The sequence below is a fragment of the Ambystoma mexicanum genome, chromosome 2p (genome assembly GCF_040938575.1).
Source record: "Ambystoma mexicanum isolate Mex_15411 chromosome 2p, UKY_AmexF1_1, whole genome shotgun sequence".
NCBI lineage: Eukaryota > Metazoa > Chordata > Amphibia > Caudata > Ambystomatidae > Ambystoma > Ambystoma mexicanum.
This window is the reverse complement of record NC_090923.1, coordinates 580,419,616-580,445,989: the sequence shown is the minus strand read 5'-3', so window position 1 is coordinate 580,445,989 and position 26,374 is coordinate 580,419,616.

Sequence of the window (26,374 nt, the reverse complement as noted above, 5' to 3'; positions counted from 1 at the left end):
CCGCCCAACTCGTGATCCGGCCCATTACATATTATGGCAAAAATGTGTACATTTTTCATCTAATCTCCTTCTTTTCAAACATTTCTGATAGAGATTCACATTTAGGAGATACCAATGATATTTTTAACTTGACCATATAATTACAGAAAAACAGCATTGTTTATATGGCTGAACAATAACCAGATTGGTTTGTCAATAATGCAAGCTGTGGCATCCGTGAATACAAACACGTTTGCCTTAGAAATGAGAGTTCTAACATTAAGACTTTGGAAATTATTTTGTGTATTTCATAAATGTAAACTGCAACATTAGAAATGGCCTGTTGCTTAAAATGTGGTCTAGATGGGAGCGCTTTGTGAAGTTATTTTCTTGGCACTGTAACTTAGTCAGAGAGCAGACTTGTCAAAAGCTAGTACCTTCCGGGGAAGGAAACCAACCAACCTTCCTTCCTTCCTTCCTTCCTTCCTTCCTTCCTTCCTTCCTTCCTTCCTTCCTTCCTTCCTTCCTTCCTTCCTTCCTTCCTTCCTTCCTTCCTTCCTTCCTTCCTTCCTTCCTTCCTTCCTTCCTTCCTTCCTTCCTTCCTTCCTTCCTTCCTTCCTTCCTTCCTTCCTTCCTTCCTTCCTTCCTTCCTTCCTTCCTTCCTTCCTTCCTTCCTTCCTTCCTTCCTTCCTTCCTTCCTTCCTTCCTTCCTTCCTTCCTTCCTTCCTTCCTTCCTTCCTTCCTTCCTTCCTTCCTTCCTTCCTTCCTTCCTTCCTTCCTTCCTTCCTTCCTTCCTTCCTTCCTTCCTTCCTTCCTCCCTCCCTTCCCTTCCTTCCCTTCCTCCCTTCCTGTTCAGTGTCCCCTTTTCGCAATTTCTATGGTGGGTCCCGTGCTGAGGTTCCCTTATGTTCCTCTGTACATGTATTTCCCTAGATGCAGACCTCTCTGTTTATCTTGCTTCTTGACTCTAGCACCAGGAAGATGATCGCAGACGTGCTTCCCACATTGCTGCTTTCATGTGCCAGTTGCATCGTTAACCCTTGCTTGCAATCAATGATTGATACATGCAAGTCTCTAAGGCAAAAGTGCTATTGGAGGAAAGCTGCTAGGAGCAGCCAGCTGGCACCCACCACACAGTGCCGCATTCCCAGGGCTGGCATTCTGCCATTCTCCGTGCAGTCTGGCACATCATTCAGCCATCCAACTCCCTCTTGTGCATTTTAAATATACTATTGCTGCCAGAAAATGTTGCATTTATCAATTGGATAAGCTACTTGTTGAAGAGCAAAATGTTTACTATTGTACTGATTGTCTTAACAAACGTTGGCAAAGCCAATCGGTCTGGCTTCGTCAACTTTCTTTGTCCTGCTGTACAGGGCAGGTCTTCGAAAAAGACCAACACAAATATTAACATTATGTTGTACTAACGCTGAAAGCCCATCAAGCAGCAGGGTACGAAAACAGGCTTTTATATGCATCATTCACAAATCGGTCCTAAACGTAACTCCAGACGATCTTACAAAATGGCCTCTGCTATAGCAGCACTTTCTCCAGGATACAATGGGCCTCATTCCGAGGCTGGCGCAAAGGGATTACGGGCACCGGTAAAGACACCGGTGCCGTTAATCGCTTTGCGCCCTAATCCAAGGTCCCTTTGCGGGTCTTGCTAAGGCCTCCCGGTTTTACCAGGCGGCCTTAGCTGGAGCCGCGAAGGGTCCAGGGAGCAAATAACGATATCGCAAATTGCGGTACCATTATTTGCACCTTCCCCATTACCATTGAGCCCTCTGGGGGCTCAAATGGGAATGGGGAATGGTATTTTCAATGGGGAGTTACCGGTCCCGCAAAGGTCCGAATAGACCGGTAAGTCTCCATTGAATGAGGGCGGACTCGGTACCGTTATTGGAGGCAGCCATGGCACTATTTGCACCATGGCTACCTCCAAACTTGGAATGAGGCCCAATATGTTATCTGTCATACCAGCTGACTACCACCATGGCCGCACTCTCACATGTATCTGCAAGAGATCTGGAAGAGAGCTGAATCTTACTCTAGGAAGCCCTAATAAAAAAAAAGCACACAGCAAAACAGGAATTGCACTTGTCTAAGCTGTTGACAACACTTGGATGATCTTGGAAAATTCTCACTGAAAGTCAACCTCAAGGAAAACCCATGAAGAGTACATTTCATTCGCCCTTTACAGTGCAAAGCTAAATATTTATCACAAAAGGTCAACAAGTAATGGATGGGATTCCATGCAGTTAGCTCCCAGTTTTAGAAGGAGCCTATGAATCGGACGTTCAGTTGTGCCATCCATTGAGTGAAAGAAGCAACAAGTCAAGTTCAGGGACACTTCCATGAGACTGTAATAGAAAATGCAGGTATGGAACTGGCTTGAGGGATGTGGGAAGTAGAGTGTGGGTGATGAGGGAAATGGCTGCATGGTCCATCCACATTAGTCAGAGAAGAGTAAAAGTAAAGTGAGTGCCCCTGATTCATGGAATTATTTGCGTGTAAAATGCACATTTGCGCACCATTCTTCCCGAAAATTCCCATACCTCAAACAGGGATTTTCGGGTAGAATGGCGCGCATATGTACGTTTTACGGGCAGATAATTCCATGAATCAGGGAGAGAGTGTGTGTGTGTGTGTGTGTGTGACTTTTATTAATGTATGGTCTCGGAAGGATAGCTCACAGGCAATGTGCTTGCCTTGGAAACAACACAACACAGAGCACCACATCTTCGATCCCCGGGTCCGTGCTTAGAAACCTCTGGGTATTAAGCGCGTTATAAATAACCTATCATATCACATACATGTGTCAATACCAGGGAGAAATGTTCTTGTTTTTTTCTTCTCCGTACTGTCTGCGGTCCAACAATAAAATCAACCTTCTAAAACTGTACATGTCGTTTGGAGAAAATAGTCGCTGAGGGACAGGAAAGCATTTCTCAGAGCATCCCAATTCTCTCCAAGCAAATGTTCTCAAATTGGACACACCTGAATACTGCATCATGAAAATTGCTTTCCTCGTTTTAGTCCTAGGGTCCATTGTGTTCTACCCTATTGCAGAATGCTACGATGCCATGCCACTTGTAATTTTAAATGTGGTGATGATATATTCAACACTGGTCTCACAGCGGCTAATCCCACTTGGGGAATTCACAACCCTTCTATTTCGTGGGTATTCAGTTTGATGTATACAAAAGGAAGGATAATACGGTGCTTCAGCCTGTAATCACAACTGTGAATCTACGTTCAGTACTCGCGTTTTAAAAATATATATAGGTTTAGAATTTTATTAAACTTATCACACACATAAAACACTAAAATTCATGTTGAAGACAATATAAAAAACATTATGAAAAGACGTATACTCCATAGAAATACACAAATGTATGTACACAACGTCAATCATGGAGATCACAATATCTAAATGACAAATGGTTTACACTCATGTAAATGTGTAACGGTGTGGCCAATTCTATTGCAACATATAGCCCACAGATGTTTTTAACATATATTTGGGTATTTCTGTGGAGATTATATATTTAAGACATAAATGAAACGACATACAAATTAGTGTGAGGCATGTCAACTTCTAGACTACCCAAGGACCCTGAGAAATGGCCAGGTGTACTGAAGAACGCAGCTTTTGTACCCCACCTAACAGAGCATCAAACTCCCCATGCTCAGTTGAAATCTGAATTATGGGACATTAATTTAGTGGCTTCAGTTTAAGGTTTTCTTTTATGTTTCCCACATAAAGATGGCATGATTTAATCAGTTTCCAAGTTGTGGATTAGCTCCACGTTATGATGTCTGCGCGGTGTAAACCCTGTGCAGAATGTGTATTTTTCATACAGTTAACTCCTTGGACAGCGTGCTAGAAAACCTCCTCTGTCCAAAAGAGCAAGTGCTCTGGGATTTGGGCACAGGCCTGTGACTGTCAGAGATGAGAAGAGAGGTCATGTATGAGATAGGCAGAGTAAACAAGGGGGACCAAACAGAGACTGGCAGAAAAGTGAATTTTTCTTGGGAAGGACAGTTGAGCATATTGGTATGAGTGAGTGTCTGTGCTTATTGGTGAGAGGTCCCTATTCCTGGTTAATTTCCAAAGCCCGCTGAGCTGACCGTGTCTTTCCCTAGTGGTTCGTGGTAATGGATCTACGAGAGAAATTATCTAACTAGCGCAGAGTATGTTGTGATTACCCGGTCGGAGGGTCCTTCTTTCTAAGGCTCAGTTGTAAGTGCCAGAGGGCCCATTTTCTGGGTCCCTGGTCATTGTTTATAGCGGGTGGATGGATATTCCTCAAACGTTTATGGTATTTACAAAGAACTAATACATGTCTCATTCTTTTGGTATAATGGTTGCTCAGACATGTAGAGGTTTTTAATGCTTTCTCTTGGTTATTATATGCGAAAAATGGCCTGTTTCAAAGTGGCTTAGAAAAAAAAAAACAGAACAGTCCTTTGTCCACTCATCAGTAAAATGTGGTCTCACGACACCAGTAAAGAACTTGACACAGGACTGTCCTCTATGTCCTTCTCATTGGGTGGAAGAGTGGAAGGAGAGAACTATGTGGATGCTCTAATCACCCCACTTTCAAAGTGCACCAGAGAGTACTGGGTACTGGGACAAGTAAGAGGGTTGTGGGGGGGTAATGACATGGATTACTATTTGGTACTGGGACGAAGAAGGGGAGTGTGGGGGTAATGACATGGATTACTATTGGGTTTCTGGAATGATGAAGAGGAATGTGGGGGTAGTAAAATTGATTGCTTTTGGGGTACTGGAACGAGGAAGAGGGATGTGGGGGCAATGACATGGATTTCTAATGGGGTACAGAGATGAGGAGGAGAGATGTGGGGGCAATGACATGGATTACTATTGGAGTACGGGGGTGAGAATGATGGAGGTAGGGGCAACAATATGGATTATTATCATTTACGTTATGTTATGTTATGATATCTCTATTTGTAAAGAGCAGCCTGAAAGGCATCTTGGTGCTAGAATGCAGAGCGGTACGGGTAACAGAAATAACAATAAGCCAGCTAGAAAAGGTAACTCTTCAGGGAACACCTGAAGGAGAGGTGATCTTTGTTAGTCCAAAGAGAAAAAGGTAGAGGATTCCATAGTTTGGCAGCAGCAATCGAAAAAGCGCGGCAACCGATATGAGTGTACTTAAAGCATGGTATCTGAATAAGATAGGCATCCGCTGAGCGAAGTGCACAAGAAGGAGTATAGTGACAGAATTCAGCTTTAAGGTATTTTGCTCCAAACCTATAAAATGCTCCATGGAGCAAACAGAGGGATTTAATTTTAATCCAACTGGCCACTGGGAGCCAGTGAAGGCAACTGAATATGCTTAATCAGATAAGCAGGTTGGTCCAGAAATAGGAAATTGCAATAACCGAGTGAGCTAATGACTAGTGAGGCAACAACCAGAGCCCACAAATGAGATGGTAAAAAAGGGAGGACTCCCCCCCCCCCTCTTCCCTCCCCCCGGAGTACCTTCAATTGAAAGTGTCCCACTTGGCACACAGCACTCAAATGGACTTTCCTGAAAGAGAAGATGACATTTTGAATCCAAGGTTTTTAACTAAAGAAACCAAGAAAAGTACCAAGAGGAGAAGAAGGCCCGGAAAGTGGAGTCCACAAGACCACCGATGAGGGTGGTCCGACTATCAGTACCTCTTTTTTTGTCACCGTTAAACTTCAGCCAGTTGTTACACATCCAAACTCCCACGGCTTCCAAGCAGCGTTTCAAATGAGCAGCAATCTCAGGGCATGAGAGATCTAATCACACGATAATCTGATGGTATCTCTGCGTATGAATAGCATAGGAAGCCATAGGAGAGAAGGAACTTAGTCAGGGGCTGAATATGGATGTTCAACAGAACAGGAGAAATAGTGGAACCTTGAGGGACCTCACAAGAGAGAGAAGTAGGAGAGGAGCTGAAAGTAGACAGTGGGAGAGATTGAGTCCAATCCGACAGGAAAGAATGGAACCACAACAACAAGGCAATAGAAATGCATGCCCTGCTAAGCGCTTTAAGAGAATACAGTGGTCAATAGTATCAAAGGCGGCAGAGAGGTCAAGCAAAATAAGTGATTTTATGACGCCCCAATCACTAAGCCTAGTAACCTCACACGAGAGAGAAGTAGGAGAGGAGCTGAAGGTAGACAGTGGGAGAGATTGAGTCCAATCCGACAGGAAAGAATGGAACCACAACAACAAGGCACTAGAAATGCATGCCCTGCTAAGCGCTTTAAGAGAATACAGTGGTCAATAGTATCAAAGGCGGCAGAGAGGTCAAGCAAAATAAGTGATTTTATGACGCCCCAATCACTAAGCCTAGTAAGATCATCAACAGCCGAGGCCAGCACACCTTTGGTGCTGCTTCCCCATTGGAGCCCTGACAGGGAGGGGTCAAAGAATGAGAACTCTTCAAGAAAAGTAATAAGGGGACCAACCAGAGACTCAGGAAGCTTCATAAGGAAAGGGAGTAGAGATATGGAATGTAAATTAGCGAGAACAGCAGGGTCAAGAGAGGGTTTCTACAGAAGAGGTATAAATAAGGCATGTTTTAGAGCAGGAGATATTAAGCCAGACAGTAAAGAGTATTTACCTGCCTGAGTAGCCAAGGGGGAGATCCGAGGCATAGTCTCTTTAAGCACTGTTAAAGGAACCGAGTAAGGGGAGAGGCAGACTTCATTCTGTTCATAGCACAAATTATATCTGCAGGAGAAAATACAGGAAGACAACACCGTGAGTGTGGACAGTCGCTGACTGTGATTTCAGAAGTCAGTTCAACATGGCTCAGTCCTGGGGAAACCATTTTTTCTTGAATCGTACCAATTTCTTCCACAAAGTAAGAAGAAAGTGTGTCACTGAAAGTTTGTTAGGGAGCAACCACATCAGGTTAAATCATGAACGCACCAATCTAAAGCGCTTCATAGGCTGATTGAGTTAAGATTAAACTTGGGCCATGTAGAAGGACATTTGGCCTGCACAATCATCTTATGATATGCATGGGTAACCTGACAAAGAGCATCTTTGACAAGCAGAAAGTAAACTACGCACCATTTTCGCTCCGCTTGTCTGACCTGTAGCAGTGGTGCTATGAGGTCCTCATTAAAACAAGGTACACGAAGGATGGGTACACAGTTTAGGAACCCTAAGAGGAGCAAGCCCGTAGCAGTGAGTGCCTGTGTAAGTGAACTAAAGATGAGATCTTGGATAGCAGCACAATACTCTCCGAGCAGAACAAAAATGCCAGAACCAAGGGAATTGATAAACCAACTGCAGCAAGGTGGTAGACATGATCTGCCCCTAGCAGAGTTTGGTTTCATTTCAATAGCGAATGGAATAACAAAATGATTGTTCCACAGGACAGGTAAGTCAGAATAAGGAGTGGTGGAACAATCGGATGTGAAGATTAAATCTAAAGTATTGCAAAGGTGATTGGTAGGGCCCATGATAAATTGTGTTAAGCCTAAATTGTACATGGCAGAAATAATACGGTGAGCATATAGATATAAAGGATGAGTGGGTTTCAACTTAAAATCTACTACTATCATAATTTTAAAATAGCATGGTTGAAAATCAGCCACCAGTTCCAGGAAAGCATCACAGAAGCTGGCATTGGAGCCAGGGGGGAGAGGAACAATTAACATATGAAGAGTCCTAGAGGTGGAGATGTCAAAATAAACTAGAAGTGCTTCCATTTTAAGTTGGTGCAGGAAAGGTAGCACTGTAGCAGAAATATAGATTTAAAAATAAGGGCAACTCCTCCACCATGATGGGTTGAAGGTCGATCTAAGCGTAGAATTTTAAAATTGGCTGGTAGACCGTGAACAACTGCAGGACCCGACTAGTCGTACAGCCATTTGTGAGTTACACAAGCAACATTCGGATAGTGTTCAGACACAAGATCATAATAATTGTCTGCATGGGCCACCAGGTAGCGGGCATTAAATAAAACATATTTTAAAATAAGATTTTTACAAAGATCAAAAATCGGGGGTGAAGCTAAGGAGACGGCAAAACCAACCAGAAAGATTGTTCTAGGAGGGGCTAACTGCAGCAGTGTGCTGCAAGATAGATGAAAGGAGATGATAGATGAAAGTATGACATAGAGACAACCCCGGCTTGATGGGGAGTAGTATCCATCCAAAGCCTGTTTGAGCCACGGATGGCAACTGACTGGCTAGACTTTGACTTTGCAAAAACAAAGAGGTGATGGCTGGAAGGTTTAGAAGGAATCTTAACAACTGGCATTGCTCTGGGCACCCTCCAGATCATCGTTTTTCGCCTGCCAAGCCATTACAGAAGGGGAAACCATATGCAAATCAGGCTTGGTCCCACCCCAAAAGGGGCAGTCGAGCCCGAACTGCTAGGTCACATCCCTTCTGTACGAGACCACAAGCATCCCCAAACATGTTTCGGTCTTGTTGGGCCTCCTCAGTGAGGAGTAGCTTGGGTCTCTAGGCCCAGCAGGCACGGGACTCACGTCTGGGCATACCCATCCCACTCAGGGTGACAAAGCAAAAACAAAGAGGTGATGGCTGGAAGGTTTAGACTGAATCTTAACCACTGGCATTGCTCTGGGAAACCCTCCAGACTATCGTTCTTTGCCTGACAAGCCATTACAGAAGGGGAAAGACCATTTGCAAACCAGGCTTGATCCCACCCCAAAAGGGGCAGTCCAGCCCGAACTGCTAGGTCACATCCCTTCTGCAAGAGATCACAAGCATCCCCAAACATGTTTCGGCCTTGTTGGGCCTCATCAGTGAGGAGTAGCTTGGGTGTCTCGGCCCAGCAGGCACAGGACCCACATCTGGGCATACTCATCCCACTCGGGGTGACAAAGCAAAAACAAAGAGGTGATGGCTGGAAGATTTAGAATGAATCTTAACCAATGGCATTACTCTGGGCACCCTCCAGACCATCGTTCTTCGCCTGCCAAGCCATTACAGAAGGGGAAAGACCATATGCAAATCAGGCCTGGTCCCACCCCAAAAGGGGCAAGCCAACCCAAACTGCTAGGTCACATCCCTTCTGCACGGGACCACAATGATCCCCAAACATGTTTCGCCCTTGTTGGGCCTCATCGGTGAGGAGTAGCTTGGGTCTCTAGGCCCAGCAGGCACGGGACTCACGTCTGGGCATACCCGTCCCACTCGGGGTGACAAAGCAAAAACAAATAGGTGATGGCTGGAAGGTTTTCAATGAATCTTAACCACTGGCATTGCTCTGGGAACCCTCCAGACCATCGTTCTTCAACTGCCAAGCCATTACAGAAGGGGAAAGACCAGAAGCAAACAGGCTTGGTCCCACCCCAAAAGGGGCAGTCCAGCCCAAAATGCCAGGTCACATCCATTCTGCACGAGACCACAAGCATCCCCAAACATGTTTTGGCCTTATTGGACCTCATCAGTGAGAAGTAGCTTGGGTCTCTAGGCCCAGCAGGCACAGGACCCACGTCTGGGCATACCCGTCCCACTCGGGGTGACAAAGCAAAAACAAAGAGGTGATGGCTGGAAGGTTTAGAATTAATTTTAACCACTGGCGTTGCTCTGGGCACCCTCCAGACCATTGTTCTTCACCTGCCAAGCCATTACAGAAGGAGAAAGACCATATGCAAATCAGGCTTGGTCCCAACCCAAAAGGTACAGTCCAGCCCAAAATGCCAGGTCACATCCATTCTGCACGAGACCACAAGCATCCCCAAACATGTTTCGCCCTTGTTGGGCCTCATCGGTGAGGAGTAGCTTGGGTCTCTAGGACCAGCAGGCACGGGACTCACGTCTGGGCATACCCGTCCCACTCGGGGTGACAAAGCAAAAACAAATAGGTGATGGCTGGAAGGTTTTGAATGAATCTTAACCACTGGCATTGCTCTGCGAACCCTCCAGACCATCGTTCTTCAACTGCCAAGCCATTACAGAAGGGGAAAGACCAGAAGCAAACAGGCTTGGTCCCACCCCAAAAGGGGCAGTCCAGCCCAAAATGCCAGGTCACATCCATTCTGCACGAGACCACAAGCATCCCCAAACATGTTTTGGCCTTATTGGACCTCATCAGTGAGGAGTAGCTTGGGTCTCTAGGCCCAGCAGGCACAGGACCCACGTCTGGGCATACCCGTCCCACTCGGGGTGACAAAGCAAAAACAAAGAGGTGATGGCTGGAAGGTTTAGAATGAATTTTAACCACTGGCGTTGCTCTGGGCACCCTCCAGACCATTGTTCTTCACCTGCCAAGCCATTACAGAAGGGGAAAGACCATATGCAAATCAGGCTTGGTCCCACCCCAAAAGGGGCAGTCCAACCCGAGCTGCTAGGTCACATCCCTTCTGCACGGGACCACAATGATCCCCAAACATGTTTCGGCCTTGTTGGGCCTCATCAGTGAGGAGTAGCTTGGGTCTCTAGGCCCAGCAGGCACGGGACTCACGTCTGGGCATACCCGTCCCACTCGGGGTGACAAAGCAAAAACAAATAGGTGATGGCTGGAAGGTTTAGAATGAATCTTAACGACTGGCATTGCTCTGGGAACCCTCCAGACCATCGTTCTTCAACTGCCAAGCTATTACAGAAGGGGAAAGACCAGGTGCAAACAGGCTTGGTCCGACCCCAAAAGGGGCAGTCCAGCCCAAAATGCCAGGTCACATCCCTTCTGTACGAGACCACAAGCATCCCCAAACATTTTTTGGCCTTATTGGACCTCATCAGTGAGGAGTAACCTGGGTCTCTAAGCCCAGCAGGCACAGGACCCACGTCTGGGCATACCCGTCCCACTCGGGGTGACAAAGCAAAAACAAAGAGGTGATGGCTGGAAGATTTAGAATTAATCTTAACCACTGGCGTTGCTCTGGGCACCCTCCAGACCATTGTTCTTCACCTGCCAAGCCATTACAGAAGGGGAAAGACCATATGCAAATCAGGCTTGGTCCCAACCCAAAAGGTGCAGTCCAGCCCAAACTGCTAGGTCACATCCCTTCTGCACGAGACCACAAGCATCCCAAATTATGTTTCGGCCTTGTTGGGCCTCATCAGTGAGGAGTAGCTTGGGTCTCTAGGCCCAGCAGGCACGGGACCCACGTCTTGGCATACCCGTCCCACTCGGGGTGACAAAGCAAAAACAAAGAGGTGATGGCTGGAAGGTTTAGAATGAATCTTAACCACTGGCATTGCTCTGGGCACCCTCCAGACCATCGTTCTTCAAATGCCAAGCCATTACAGAAGGGGAAAGACCAGATGCAAATGAGGCTTTGTCCCACCCCAAAAGGGGCAGTCCAGCCCAAACTGCCAGGTCACATCCCTTCTGCACGAGACCACAAGCATCCCCCAAACATGTTTCAGCCTTGTTGGACCTCATCAGGGAGGAGTATCTAGGGTCTCTAGGCCCAGCAGACACAGGACCCACGTCTGGGCATACCCGTCCCACTCGGGGTGACAAAGCAAAAACAAAGAGGTGATGGCTGGAAGGTTTAGAATGAATCTTAACCACTGGCATTGCTCTGGGCACCCTCCAGACCATCGTTCTTCACCTGCCAAGCCATTAGAGAAGTGGAAAGACCATATGCAAATCAGGCTTGGTCCCACCCCAAAAGGGGCAGTCCAGCCCAAACTGCTAGGTCACATCCCTTCTGCAGGAGACCACAAGCATCCCCAAACATGTTTCGGCCTTGTTTGGCCTCATCAGTGAGGAGTAGCTTGGGTCTCTAGGCCCAGCAGGCACGGGACCCACGTCTTGGCATACCTGTCCCACTCGGGGTGACAAAGCAAAAACAAAGAGGTGATGGCTGGAAGGTTTAGAATAAATCTTAACCACTGGCATTGCTCTGGGCACCCCGAGACCATCGTTATTCAACTGCCAAGCCATTACAGAAGGGGAAAGACCAGAAGCAAATGAGTCTTGGTCCCACCCCAAAAGGGGCAGTCCAGCCCAAACTGCCAGGTCACATCCCTTCTGCACGAGACCACAAGCATCCCCAAACATGTTTCGGCCTTGTTGGACCTCATCAGGGAGGAGTATCTAGGGTCTCTAGGCCCAGCAGGCACAGGACCCACGTCTGGGTATACCCGTCCCACTCGGGGTGACAAAGCAAAAACAAAGAGGTGATGGCTGGAAGGTTTAGAATGAACCTTAACCACTGGCATTGCTCTGGGCACCCTCCATACCATAGCTCCTCGCCTGCCAAGCCATTACAGAAGGGGAAAGACCATATGCAAATCAGGCTTGATCCCACCCCAAAAGGGGCAGTCCAGCCCGAACTGCTAGGTCACATCCCTTCTGCAGAGACCACAAGCATCCCCAAACATGTTTCGGCCTTGTTGGGCCTCATCAGTGAGGAGTAGCTTGGGTCTCTAGGCCCAGCAGGAACGGGACCCACGTCTGGGCATACCCATCCCACTCGGGTTGACAAAGCAAAAACAAAGAGGTGATGGCTGGAAGGTTTAGAATGAATCTTAACCACTGCCATTGCTCGGGGCACCCTCCAGACCATCGTTCTTCGCCTGCCAAGCCATTTCAGAAGGTGAAAGTCCATATGCAAATCAGGCTTGGTCCCACCCCAAAAGGGGCAGTCCAGCCAGAACTGCTAGGTCACATCCCTTCTGCACGAGACCACAAGCATCCCCAAACATGTTTCAGCCTTGTTGGGCCTCATCAGTGAGGAGTAGCTTGGGTCTCTAGGCCCAGCAGGCACGGGACCCACGTCTGGGCATACCCGTCCCACTCGGGGTGACAAAGCAAAAACAAAGAGGTGATGGCTGGAAGGTTTAGAATGAATATTAACCACTGGCATTGCTCTGGGCACCCTCCAGACCATCGTTCTTTGCCTGCCAAGCCATTACAGAAGGGGAAAGACCATATGCAAATCAGGCTTGGTCCCACCCCAAAAGGGGCAGTCCATCCCGAACTGCTAGGTCACATCCCTTCTGCACGAAACCACAAGCAGCCCCAAACATGTTTCGGCCTTGTTGGGCCTCATCAGTGAGGAGTAGCTTGGGTCGCTGGGCCCAGAAGGCACGGGACCCACTTCTAGGCATACCCATCCCAATCGGGCTGACAAAGCAAAAACAAAGAGGTGATGGCTGGAAGGTTTAGAAATAATCTTAACCACTGGCATTGCTCTGGGCACCCTCCAGACCATCGTTCTTTGCCTGCCAAGCCATTACAGAAGGGGAAAGACCATATGCAAATCAGGCATGGTCCCACCCCAAAACGGGCAGTCCAGCCCGAACTGCTAGGTCACATCCCTTCTGCTCGAGGCCACAAGCCTCCCCAAACATGTTTCAGCCTTGTTGGGCCTCATCAGTGAGGAGTAGCTTGGGTCTCTAGGCCCAGCAGGCACGGGACCCACGTCTGGGCATACCCATCCCACTCGGGTTGACAAAGCAAAAACAAAGAGGTGATGGCTGGAAGGTTTAGAATGAATCTTAACCACTGCCATTGCTCGGGGCACCCTCCAGACCATCGTTCTTCGCCTGCCAAGCCATTTCAGAAGGTGAAAGTCCATATGCAAATCAGGCTTGGTCCCACCCCAAAAGGGGCAGTCCAGCCAGAACTGCTAGGTCACATCCCTTCTGCACGAGACCACAAGCATCCCCAAACATGTTTCAGCCTTGTTGGGCCTCATCAGTGAGGAGTAGCTTGGGTCTCTAGGCCCAGCAGGCACGGGACCCACGTCTGGGCATACCCGTCCCACTCGGGGTGACAAAGCAAAAACAAAGAGGTGATGGCTGGAAGGTTTAGAATGAATATTAACCACTGGCATTGCTCTGGGCACCCTCCAGACCATCGTTCTTTGCCTGCCAAGCCATTACAGAAGGGGAAAGACCATATGCAAATCAGGCTTGGTCCCACCCCAAAAGGGGCAGTCCATCCCGAACTGCTAGGTCACATCCCTTCTGCACGAAACCACAAGCAGCCCCAAACATGTTTCGGCCTTGTTGGGCCTCATCAGTGAGGAGTAGCTTGGGTCGCTGGGCCCAGAAGGCACGGGACCCACTTCTAGGCATACCCATCCCAATCGGGCTGACAAAGCAAAAACAAAGAGGTGATGGCTGGAAGGTTTAGAAATAATCTTAACCACTGGCATTGCTCTGGGCACCCTCCAGACCATCGTTCTTTGCCTGCCAAGCCATTACAGAAGGGGAAAGACCATATGCAAATCAGGCATGGTCCCACCCCAAAACGGGCAGTCCAGCCCGAACTGCTAGGTCACATCCCTTCTGCTCGAGGCCACAAGCCTCCCCAAACATGTTTCAGCCTTGTTGGGCCTCATCAGTGAGGAGTACCTTGGGTCTCTAGGCCCAGCAGGCACGGGACCCACGTCTGGGCATACGCGTCCCCCTCGGGTGACAAAGCAAAAACAACGAGGTGATGGCTGGAAGGTTTAGAATGAACCTTAACCACTGGCATTGCTCTGGTCACCCTCCAGACCATTGTTCTTCGCCTGCCAAGCCATTAAAGAAGGGGAAAGATAATATGCAAATCAGGCTTGGTCCCACCCAAAAAGGGGCAGTCCAGCCCGAACGGCTAGGTCATATCCCTTCTGCTAGAGACCACAAGCATCCCCAAAAATGTTTCGGTCTTGTTGCGCCTCATCAGTGAGGAGTAGCTTGGGTCTCTAGGCTCAGCAGGCACGGGACCTACGTTTGGGCATGCCCGTCCCACTCGGGGTGACAAAGCAAAAACAAAGAGGTGATGGCTGGAAGGTTTAGAATGAATCTTAACCACTGGCATTGCTCTGGGCACCCTCAGACCATCGTTCTTCGCCTGCCAAGCCATTACAGAAGGGGAAAGAGCAGATACAAATGAGGCTTGGTCCCACCCCAAAAGGGGCAGTCCAGCCCAAACTGCCAGGTCACATACCTTCTGCACAAGACCACAAGCATCCACAAACATGTTTCGGCCTTGTTGGACCTCATCAGTGAGGAGTAGCTTGGGTCTCTACGCCCAGCAGGCACAGGACCCACGTCTGGGCATACCCGTCCCACTCAGGGTGACAAAGCAAAAACAAAGAGGTGATGGCTGGAAGGTTTAGAATGAATCTTAACCACTGGTATTGCTCTGGGCACCCTCCAAACCATCGTTCTTCGCCGGCCAAGCCATTACAGAAGGTGAAAGTCCATATGCAAATCAGGCTTGGTCTCACCCCAAAAGGGACAGTCCAGCCCGAACTGCTAGGTCACATCCCTTCTGCACGAGACCACAAGCATCCCCAAACATGTTTCAGCCTTGTTGGGCCTCATCAGTGAGGAGTAGCTTGGGTCTCTAGGCCCAGCAGGCACGGGACCCACGTCTGGGCATACCCGACCCATTCGGGGTGACAATGCAAAAACAAAGAGGTGATGGCTGGAAGGTTTAGAATGAATCTTAACCACTGGCATTGCTCTGGGCACCCTCCAGGCCATCATTCTTACCCTGCCAAGCCATTACAGAAGGGGAAAGACCATATGCAAATCCGGCTTGGATCCACCCCAAAAGGGGCAGTCCAGCCCGAACTGCTAGGTCAGATCCCTTCTGCACGAGACCACAAGCATCCCCAAACATGTTTCGGCATTGTTGGGCCTCATCAGGGAGGAGTAGCTTGGGTCTCTAGGCCCAGCAGGCACGGGTCCCACGTCTGGGCACACCCTTCCCTCTCGGGGTGACAAAGCAAAAACAAAGAGGTGATGGCTGGAAGGTTTAAAATGAATCTAAACCACTGGCATTGCTCTGGGCACCCTCCAAACCATCGTTCTTCGCCTGACAAGCCATTACAGAAGGGGAAAGACCATATGCAAAGCAGGCATGGTCCCACCCCAAAAGGGGCAGTCCAGCCCAAACTGCTAGGTCACATCCCTACTGCATGAGACCACAACCACCCCCAAACATGTTTTGGCCTCGTTTGGCCTCATCAGTGAGGAGTAGCTTGGGTCTGTAGGCCCAGCAGGCACGGGACCCACGTCTGGGCATACCCGTCCCACTTGGGGTGACAAAGCAAAAACAAAGAGGTTATGGCTGGAAGGTTTAGAATGAATCTTAAACACTGGCATTGCTCTGGGCACCCTCCAGACCATCGTTCTTGGCCTGCCAAGCCATTACAGAAGGGGAAAGACCATATGCAAATCAGGCTTGGTCCCACCCCAAAAGGGGCAGTCCAGCCCGAACTGCTAGTCCACATCCCTTCTGCACAAGACCACAAGCATCCCCAAACATGTTTCGGCCTTATTGGACCTCATCAGTGAGGAGAAGCTTGGGTCTCTAGGCCCAGCAGGCACGGGACCCACGCCTGGGCATACCCGTCCAACTCGGGGTGACAAAGCAAAAACAAAGAGGTGATCGCTGGAAGGTTTAGAATGAATCTTAACTACTGGCATTGCTCTGGGCACCCTCCAGACCATCATTCTTCGCCTGCCAAGCCATTACAAAAGGGGAAAGGCTATATGCAAATCAGGCTTGGTCCCACCCCAAAAGGGGCATTCCAGCCCAAACTGCTTCGCCACATCCCTTCTGCTCGAGACCACAAGCATCCCCAAACATGTTTCGACCGTTTTGGGCCTCATCAGTGAGGAGTACCTTGGGTCTCTAGGCCCAGCAGGCACGGGACCCACGCCTGGGCATACCCGTCCAACTCGGGGTGACAAAGCAAAAACAAAGAGGTGATGGCTGGAAGGTTTAGAATGAATCTTAACTACTGGCATTGCTCTGGGCACCCTCCAGACCATCGTTCTTCGCCTGCCAAGCCGTTACAGAAGGGGAAAGACCATATGCAAATCAGGCTTGGTCCCACCCCAAGAGGGGCAGTCCAGCCCAAACTGCTAGCTCACATCCCTTCTGCACGAGACCACAAGCATCCCCAAAAAATGTTCCTCCTTGTTGGGCCTCATCAGTGAGGAGTAGCTTGGGTCTCTAGGCCCAGCAGGCACAGGACCGACATCTGGGCATAGCCGTCCCACTCGGGGTGACAAAGCAAAAACAAAGAGATGATGGCTGGAAGGTTTAGAATGAATCTTAACCAGAGCATTGCTCTGGGCACCCTCCAGACCATCGTTCTTCGCCTGCCAAGCCATTACAGAAGGGGAAAGACCATATGCAAATCAGGCTTGGTCCCACCCAAAAAGGGCAGTCCAGCCCGAACTGCTAGGTCACATCCCTTCTACACGAGACCACAAGCATCCCCAAAAAATGTTCGGCCTTGTTGGGCCTCATCAGTGAGGAGTAGCTTGGGTCCCTAGGCCCAGCAGGCACGGGTCCCACATCTGGGCACACCCGTCCCATTCGGGGTGACAAAGCAAAAACAAAGAGGTGATGGCTGGAAGGTTTGTAATGAATCTTAACCACTGGCATTGCTCTGGGCAACCTCCAGACCATCGTTCTTCGCCGGCCAAGCCATTACAGAAGGGGAAAGGCCATATGAAAATCAGGCTTGCTCTCACCCCAAAAGGGGCAGTGCAGCCCAAACTGCTAGGTCAAATCCCTTCTGCACGAGACCGCAAGCATCCCCAAACATGTTTCGGCCTTGTTGGTCCTCATCAGTGAGTAGTTCCTTGGGTCTCTAGGCCCAGCAGGCATGGGACCCACATCTGGGCATACCCGTCTCACTCAGGGTGACAAAGCAAAAACAAAGAAGTGATGGATGGAAGGTTTAGAATGAATCTTAACCACTGGCATTGCTCTGGGCACCCTCCAGACCATCGTTCTTTGCCTGCCAAGCCATTACAAAAGGGGAAAGACCATATGCAAATCAGGCTTGGTCCCACCCCAAAAGGGGCAGTCCAGCCCGAACTGCTAGGTCACATCCCTTCTGCACAAGAACACAAGCATCCCCAAACATGTTTCGGCCTTGTTGGGCCTCATCAGTGAGGAGTAGCTTGGGTCTCTAGGCCCAGCAGGCACGGGACCCACGTCTGGGCATACCCGTCCCATTCGGGGTGATAAAGCAAAAACAAATAGGTGATGGCTGGAAGGTTTAGAATGAATCTTAACCACTAGCATTGCTCTGGGCACCCTCCAGACCATCGTTCTTCGCCTGCCAAGCCATTACAGAAGGGGAAAGATCATATGCAAATCCGGCTTGGTCACACCCCAAAAGGGGCAGTGCAGCCCGAACTCCTAGGTCACATCCCTTATGCACGAGACCACAAGCATTCCCAAATATGTTTCGGCCTTGTTGGGCCTCATTAGTGAGGAGTAGCTTGGGTCTCTAGGCCCAGCAGGCACGGACCCACGTCTGGGCATACCCGTCCCACTTGGGCTGACAAAGCAAAAACAAAGAGGTGATGGCTGGAAGGTTTAGAATGAATCTTTACCAGAGGCATTGCTCTGGGCACCCTCCAGACTTTGGCAGGAAGTCAGCACACAAGGCCCATTCCCACTGCACCTCTGGGTGATGAGCTGCATATGTGTGCACATCTTATCGCCACAGCCAATCAGTACGGTTCTGCCAATAGGCAGTGAAGAAAAACTGGCAAAGTGTGTGGGTTCTGAAAGGAACAATAAAAGTTCCGTCCGAGAGCGAGACCCCGGGATGGCGTGGGAGGCCAGGCACCCGCCACCCAAGTAAGTTAGGATAAAAGGAACCAAGATAGGTAACTAAAATAAATAAGGCAACAAAGAAAAAAATAGTCAACGCTATTGCATTTAATAGCAGGCATCCAGTCACCTGCCTTGGCACATGGGAAACTGTAGCCTAAAAGAAAATGAATCAAAGAAATAAAATAAGTACAAACTAAATAAATCCAAACTCCTAAATTACATAAGAGCAGAGAGGTTAATTCAGCCATGCCTGCTGAGCCCCATTATAGGGTATAGAGACGAGGCGTGTAGGGGCAATGATATGGATTGATATTGGGTGCTGCGATGAGGGAGAGGAGTGTGGGGGTAATGATATAGATTACTATTGGACACTGGCACAAGGATGAAGGATGATGACGTAATTACATGAATTACTACTCTGTACTGGGCAGCTGATGAGGAATGTGGGGCTAATTACATGGACTACTATTGGGTACTGGGACGAGGAATAGGGAAGTGGGGGGTAACAACATGAATTTCTTTTGGGTACTGGGATGAAGAAGATGTTTGTGGGGGTAATTACATTGATCACTATTGGGGTACTGAGATGAGGAAGGGAAATGTGGTGGTAATGATATCGATTATTATTGGGGTTAGCGGACAACTATGATGAGGAAGAGGGATGTCTGGGTAGCAGGGGGACATTGATGAGGAAGAGTGAGCATGTGGCAGCGAGGGACTGTGATATGGAAGAGTGAGGTGAGGTAGCAGGGGATTGTGAAAAGGAAGAAATAGGTGTGGCTCCTGGAGAACTGTGATGAGGAAGAGTGAAGTGTGATACTGCGGTATTGTGATGAGGAAGAGCAAGATGGAGGTAATGCAGGACTGTGATGAGAAAGAGTGAGATGTGGGTAGTGAGGGACTGTGATGAGGGAGAGGGATGTGTGGGTAACAGCATGGATTACTATTAAGTTACTGGGATGAGCAAGAAGGATCTGAGTAATGATATGGATTACCTTGGGCACTGAGATGATGAAGAGAGATGTGTGGTAATAGAAAGATCCTCACTGCTTTCATATCTTCACTGTTAACTGAAGTGAAGAGCTTGTCCAATCAAAACAAAGGCTATCAAAAACATGCAATGCAGCACTCGATCTTCTGTTGCTCACTTTTTAGTTTGAGCTACAGATTGTGCATGTAAGGATGCACACAATACCTATAGGTGTTGTTTGGTTATCAACCTACCATTGACTGGCCATGGCCATGCGAACCCAGTTCCTGCCCAAAACACATCCTGATGGGAACCCTTTGAGTTCACATTAATCAAGCGCTACCATCAAACCTTGCACTCAAGGGTCTGACAGTGTTTTTTACACATTGGTCTTCTGAGAGTAAATTACTTAATTGGAGGTGTAAAAGCATGCTACTGGTGTAATAATAATGTTTTAACAAAGTCTGCCTTCAGCCACTCGATTTATAAACACAATGCATGTCTTTCACTGAAGTCCTGGTAAAAATAAGCATTGGCAAAGCCAACAGTTTTGGCCTGTGTATAAGAATTACGTATTTGTGAGGCACTGCTATTAGATGCCGAGGTACTTGCACAATTTTACAACTGCTGCCATCGATGGCCAGTTAACAGCACTGTGGAAGTGCCTAGCAGGTGCCTTTCACATGCTCACATGAATGCCCAACTGTTGGCATTGCCAGTGTTTGTTATATAAAGTCATGACCAAATTAAAAGCTGTAAAAGCAAAACCAACACCCCCAAACAATATCGGCACCCTAAGGCGCCCGCCCACCCATTTTAGGAAGCAATATGTGTAATTAGTTTTCATAATAAAAACAGGCATTTCTTCTTAAATTAACTTTAAATACTCCTTTTCCCTATAGCCAGCATTTTCTTTGACTGCCACGTCTCAATATTGTATATTTGTCTAGGAATCACTCTTTTGCCACTTGAAAACAAAATATATATATTGATGATTTTTCAGAAATGAAAAGCCTTGGGTCAAGCAATGCGTCATGAGAGATAAAACGAACCTTTTGGGTACAGGGGTGCCCCCATATTTCAACACATTAAAAAACAACTACTGGATGGATTTTCACAAACCAACAAAGGATTTCCTTTGGGTGTTTTGTGCCCAACGGTTTCTAATGTGGCAAAAATCCATCCAGCAGTTTGGGCTGTGGGTGTGAGAAAATCCTGGACATTTTCCCTATGGGAAAACCAATGGAAAAGTTAAAAACCCATCATTTTCATGACCCTTTGGATCTTTTGAACCTTAGTGCAGATTAGCATGACATTTCCCAGTCTAGGGGAGCCTGGGCCATACATCCTGTTAGGAGAGTTGTGTGCTGATCCAGCCTACTGCTTAAAATATGGATGATACTTATCACCTTAACTATATTGTGACTAGTGTCGCCCTATAATAGATAGGTATACCGACTGTGCTGTTATTGCCCTTTTTAAATGATCATTGTAGAAATACCGTGAACATAACTTCATAGTTTGCAGATAGATTGCACAGCTCAGAAGTCCCAAAACAAAATCCCCATAACTGAGACCAGGAAGGCAATCATTGCACCCGATGTACAGAACGATATTCTGCAGTTTTATGCGTTAATGTAAGAATGTTGACCCAACCCTGCATCACATCAAACGTGGCAAGAAATCCCATATTAGACTATGTTATTCTTGGTTTCAAGTTTGCCCTGCCAGTCTGTGAGTGCTGCGATTTGATATCCAAGAAAAGTGACATGTCCCACTTTGCAGAAGCCAGAAATGTGCCAGTTGGCCCCATTGTGGCATCTTGTCTTTCAAAGCAACGGACTATTACGCCTCAGCAATGCTGACAATGATGACCTACTCCATCATAGCACCTTTAAATTATATATCACACATACATGGAAGTAGGGGTGCACACTCAGTAAAACCTCTGCAGTTCTCTTAATGAACTGTGAGTTGTCATTGTTTTTCTGACCAAAGCTGCCTACTTGCTCGGCCACCTATCATCCCAAACTCTTACCCTCCACTATACATAACAAACGATGCAACCAATGACTTACGTTAGGGAGCTGACTGGCAACCATAGTGAACCACAGCAACTGCAATGTTTTTGGGTGCAGTTGTTGGGCATTGCTAACCAAGTGAAGGCACTGGTCGCATGTGCATAATGGCAGCCAACAGGAGAGGGGAGGGGTACACCTATGTTGCCTGGGTCAGAATCATCCCTAACTGAGGGCCTGTTAAAGGGTCATCACTAAAGTTGCTGCACAGGGGACAGATTAACATCTATTATGAATGCACCACTTTGCCGCTAGAGCACTCAGCAATGGAGGGGTGTCTGTAACTTGAAGCACTAGAGATACACTGCCAACGGCCCATGTGATACATCTGTGGAATGTACTATAGGGCCTGTGTTCTATAGGGAAAACAATCACAACTCCCACAAAGCATTTACTCCTAATGTCATTTTGTTCTCAGTACTCGTCAAATGTTTTGGGCTACCACTTCCATCAGCTCCTGGCATGGAATTCAATGGGTAGGAATGTTGGAATTTTAAGTTTGTATCATCTCACAACCTGCACTCACTGTAACCACGTGATCCCTATTTCCCAGATTCCGTATGAAAACAGTATTTTTCTAATGTATGAAATACATCAGTGGTAAAATCAGAACTGCAAAATTATAATTGGTTTTTTATAACGTGCTTAATATCAAAGAGGTTTCTAATCGCAGACCCCGGATTAAAACCTGTGTTGCTCTGCTTCGTCTTGCTTCCAAGAAGAGTGTGTTGCAAGTGAGCTACACTACCCGTGTTACTATGTGTTATTATGCATCTGTGAGAGTCTGTATCTCAAAAACTATAAATGGATAAACGTACTGATAACAATAAGTACCAAAAACATTAGGGAAGAAATAAAATCAATAAATAATAAACAAGTAAAACTAAAATGCTAATTCAATATCGCAGGTGTACATTGCACTATTTAATGTATGAATTAAAGGTGATAATGGTGTGTAGGTTCGATTCCTGGGACCCAGTTGATTTTAGGAACAGCCAGTTGAGGAGGCATTCACCCAGTTGAGGAGGTGTCACCAAGTTTGAACTCTGGTTCCCAATCTATCACTGGTGCACCAGGTAGGCTTTCATACTGAACTGAGGTTCCTACTCAGGCCTTTAAGATATGTTAGCTATACATTAGAGATAGATGGAGGATATAGAGTTTACGTAGACATCAATAATAGACACAACTCAGGTAGTTGGCAAAAGATACTGTTTTAATTGCAATTATCTAAAACAGGGAGTACTACAGACATCCTTCATGGTCTCTCTCAAGACTTCTCAAAGCAATTCATAAAAAATTACATTTTTATAGTAAAAAATCATCATAGGGTACGATGAACCTGCGTATCACTAACGTCATCCTGCGTGGCAAACTACAAAAACCTAATGGTGAGTGTGATAGGTTCTACAAGGATCATCTTGGTATACGATCCATACTCGTCTAGGGCAGTGGAATTATGTGATAGGTCTCTTAACATCAGGTGGGGGAACATAGCCCTTCCCTAAAATGTGTCACTACAAACGTCACTAAATATACAATGTCTAAATGGTTACACAACTATAGCACCCTTGATAGTGCAGTCCTCTATCATTGGTTACATTCTAACCTCTGTCAATGCCCTCTCAACCTACATTGGCAGTGCGCAGGCTGAACATCCAGGTGTAGATGAGCTAGTCTTAACCATAGCTTCCCACCAATTAACATATCCATCTATCATCATCTCAGAGGTCTACTGTCAATTAGGTCTTTGAACTCAGCCTTGAAAATTTTCTTTGCTCTGGGAAATTCAGGGGAGTGAAGACACGCTCTGCCCTCATGCGTAGGTGTGACCATCATACTCGTCCAACTTCTTCTCCCCACGTGACTAAAGACCAGGAAATCGAGTTTTTCAGTGTGTTAAAATACTATTCTTTAATAGACCACAGACATCTTCTTGTTTTTGTCTTTGTCTTCTGAACAGAAGCTTCGTTCTTTCACATGATTTGTATCCAATTTCAGCTCACCCCGGTCTGATATGGCCTTGGCTTCTTGTCTCACCGAATTTCGTCCTTTCCGAGTTTCACTCCTGTAATTCACTTGTTTTCTGACTGCACCATGCTTGGAAAATGGAAAAAACAACTTCCTTTCTCTTGCTCAGTACTGCCATTGTTCATAGTGGGAGCATCCATCCTTGACTGACTCCAATATATATATATATATATATATATATATATATATATATATATATATATATATATATATATATATATATATATATATATATATATATATATATATATATATATATGTATATATATATATATTATATATATTACACAGCCATAGTAGTGGCTGTGTAGTTATGGTTAAGTTGCTGTTTCCATAGGAAGAGCACTTTCTGGACGGCTTATAACATTTGTCCCCCTGGACGAATCCTCACCAAACTTTGCAAAAACAGTATATGGGCTACTCTGAATGTTTTTGCAAAGTTTGGAGATTTTTGGTCCAGGGGGGCAAAAGTTATAGGGGGGGTCCTAAAACGTCTTTTTTCCCGTAGACTGAATGGGGGAAAAACTTTGCGCACGGCTACAGTTCAAACCGCTGGACGGATTTTCACGAAATATGCGGCAGGTAGAGGGGATTGGTCCAGAAAGTGTGCTTTTGGAAATTTGGTGACCTTCTGTGCAGTACTTTTCTTTAAAATTATCAAAAATTAGGTCAGAAAAAATTTGTGATATCTATGCCTGCTTCGCAGTCACACTTCCTTGTTCGGTCCACGGACAAGATACCGATTGGCTAAGGGGCTGGCGTTATGACCGCGGACATGCAACGTCTCTGCCCATTGGCTGCTGTGAGACGTGTTCTGCGTCAGATCGTTTGGATACGCCCGACATCTTGGATCCGCCGAAAGCAGAACAACAACCAGCGTACATATGCTCTATTTATAAAACTCTTTTGCTGTGTCACAGACCGTTGGGAAAGGTTCAGACAGTAAGACATGGGTGATCAATGCATTTGTTCTTGGGGTCGGTCTTCATGATGTATTTTCCATGGACAGCTTGTACACACAGAAAATGAGGGGTGTAATAACGATAGCACTTAAGTCCATGCAGTGGACAGGAAACTTCTAACTGTTGAAAGCACACGCATAGTGGTAGCCAACATTGAAATTGAAAACATGCCATGATTGCATTACTTTTCCCGATGGCTATTATTATATTCATTAGTACGCCGCCATGGGTGTCACATGCTACAGTGGTTGTGGCCAGGGCCTAGAGTCTTGAATGCATGGCCGTCGGGCGAAGGGTGAAGGCCTTACTTCCAAGACTGTAGGCCCTGGCCACAACCACCGCAGCATGTCACACCCATGGAAACACCCATAGTATTGCGTTTCGATTGGCAAGTTGTGGGGAGTGTGTGCAGTCTAAGAACAAAGTTATAAGTACTAGACGTGGAAGCCACTGCACACCCATCCCATGTAAGATCTATGGACATACAGCTAGGAGTGAAGCCTCTGGCCAGAAGCACTGAAGGATACCACACCTATAGAAAAACCCCCACTACCACTCATCACTGAGGTGGTTGTGGGGAGACTCTGTAGTCTTGGGTGCATGGCCGTAGGCCATGCGCCCAATAACACACTTATACCTTCTTCATGATGTATTTTTTTTGGCCTCCTTGTACGCACAGAAAATGAGGGGAATAATAAGGGCAGTATTTCAGTCTGTGCAGTGCATGGGGAACTTGTAACAGTTGTAAGGACATGTGTGGTGTTGGGGAACATTGAAATTGACACCAGGCCGTATTTGCAATACTTTTTCCTATGGTTATTGTATTCATCAGCATGCCGCCATGGGTGGCACATGCTACGGTGGTTGTGGCCAGGGCCTAGAGTCTTGGATGCATGGCCGTCGGCCGAAGGCCGAAGGCCTTACTTCCAAAACTCTAGGCCCTGGCCACCAACACTTCAGCATGTCACACCCATGGATACCCTCTTACTAATGCATATTGATTGCCTGGCTGTGGGGAGTGTGTGTACTCTTGGGTGCAAGGCTGAAGGCCATGCTCCCAACAACAAAACTATAACCTCTTCACTTACAAGCCCACATGGGTTTCATGTAGTGCGGTGGTTGTGGACAAGATGTGTACGTTTGGGTGCATGCGTGCAGGCTGTGTGCCATACACCCAAGCATGCACCCAACAGGAAACTTGCAAGCACTGGAGCTATACGACACTTAACAACCATATATTGAAATGTATGGCCATACACCTAAAAATTATAGGCCCTGCGCACAAACAGTGCAGCATTTTAGAGCTACAGAGAACCCCCTAGTATTGAACATCAGTCAGGTGGCTGTGGGGAGAGTCTGCCATCATGAGTGCATGACCGCAGGCCATGCACCCAATGGCACAGTAATATGTAGTGTACTTACAAGGCACAATGGGTACAATATGGTGTGGTAGTGCATCACTCTGGCGGTTGTGGGGAGGGCTGCAATCATGGGTGCATGGCCAAAGGCCATGCCCCCAAAAGTACATGTGTTTGTAGTGTACTTATATGCCACAATGGATGTCATATGGTGTGGGAGTAGTGGCCAGGATGCAGAGTATTTGAACAAAGTAATAAGCACTGCAGTTGTAAGTAACTATGCATTTTAAATACTGTATACCCATACATTCATAATGCTATGGCTTCAACCTCACCTCTGTCGCCTGTGGCTACAAACTACTGCACCATATCACAGCTATTGGTACACTTGTACTATGCAACATCATTAAGATGGTTGTGGGGAGGGCGTAGCATTTTGGGAGCTTGGCCAAAGGCCATG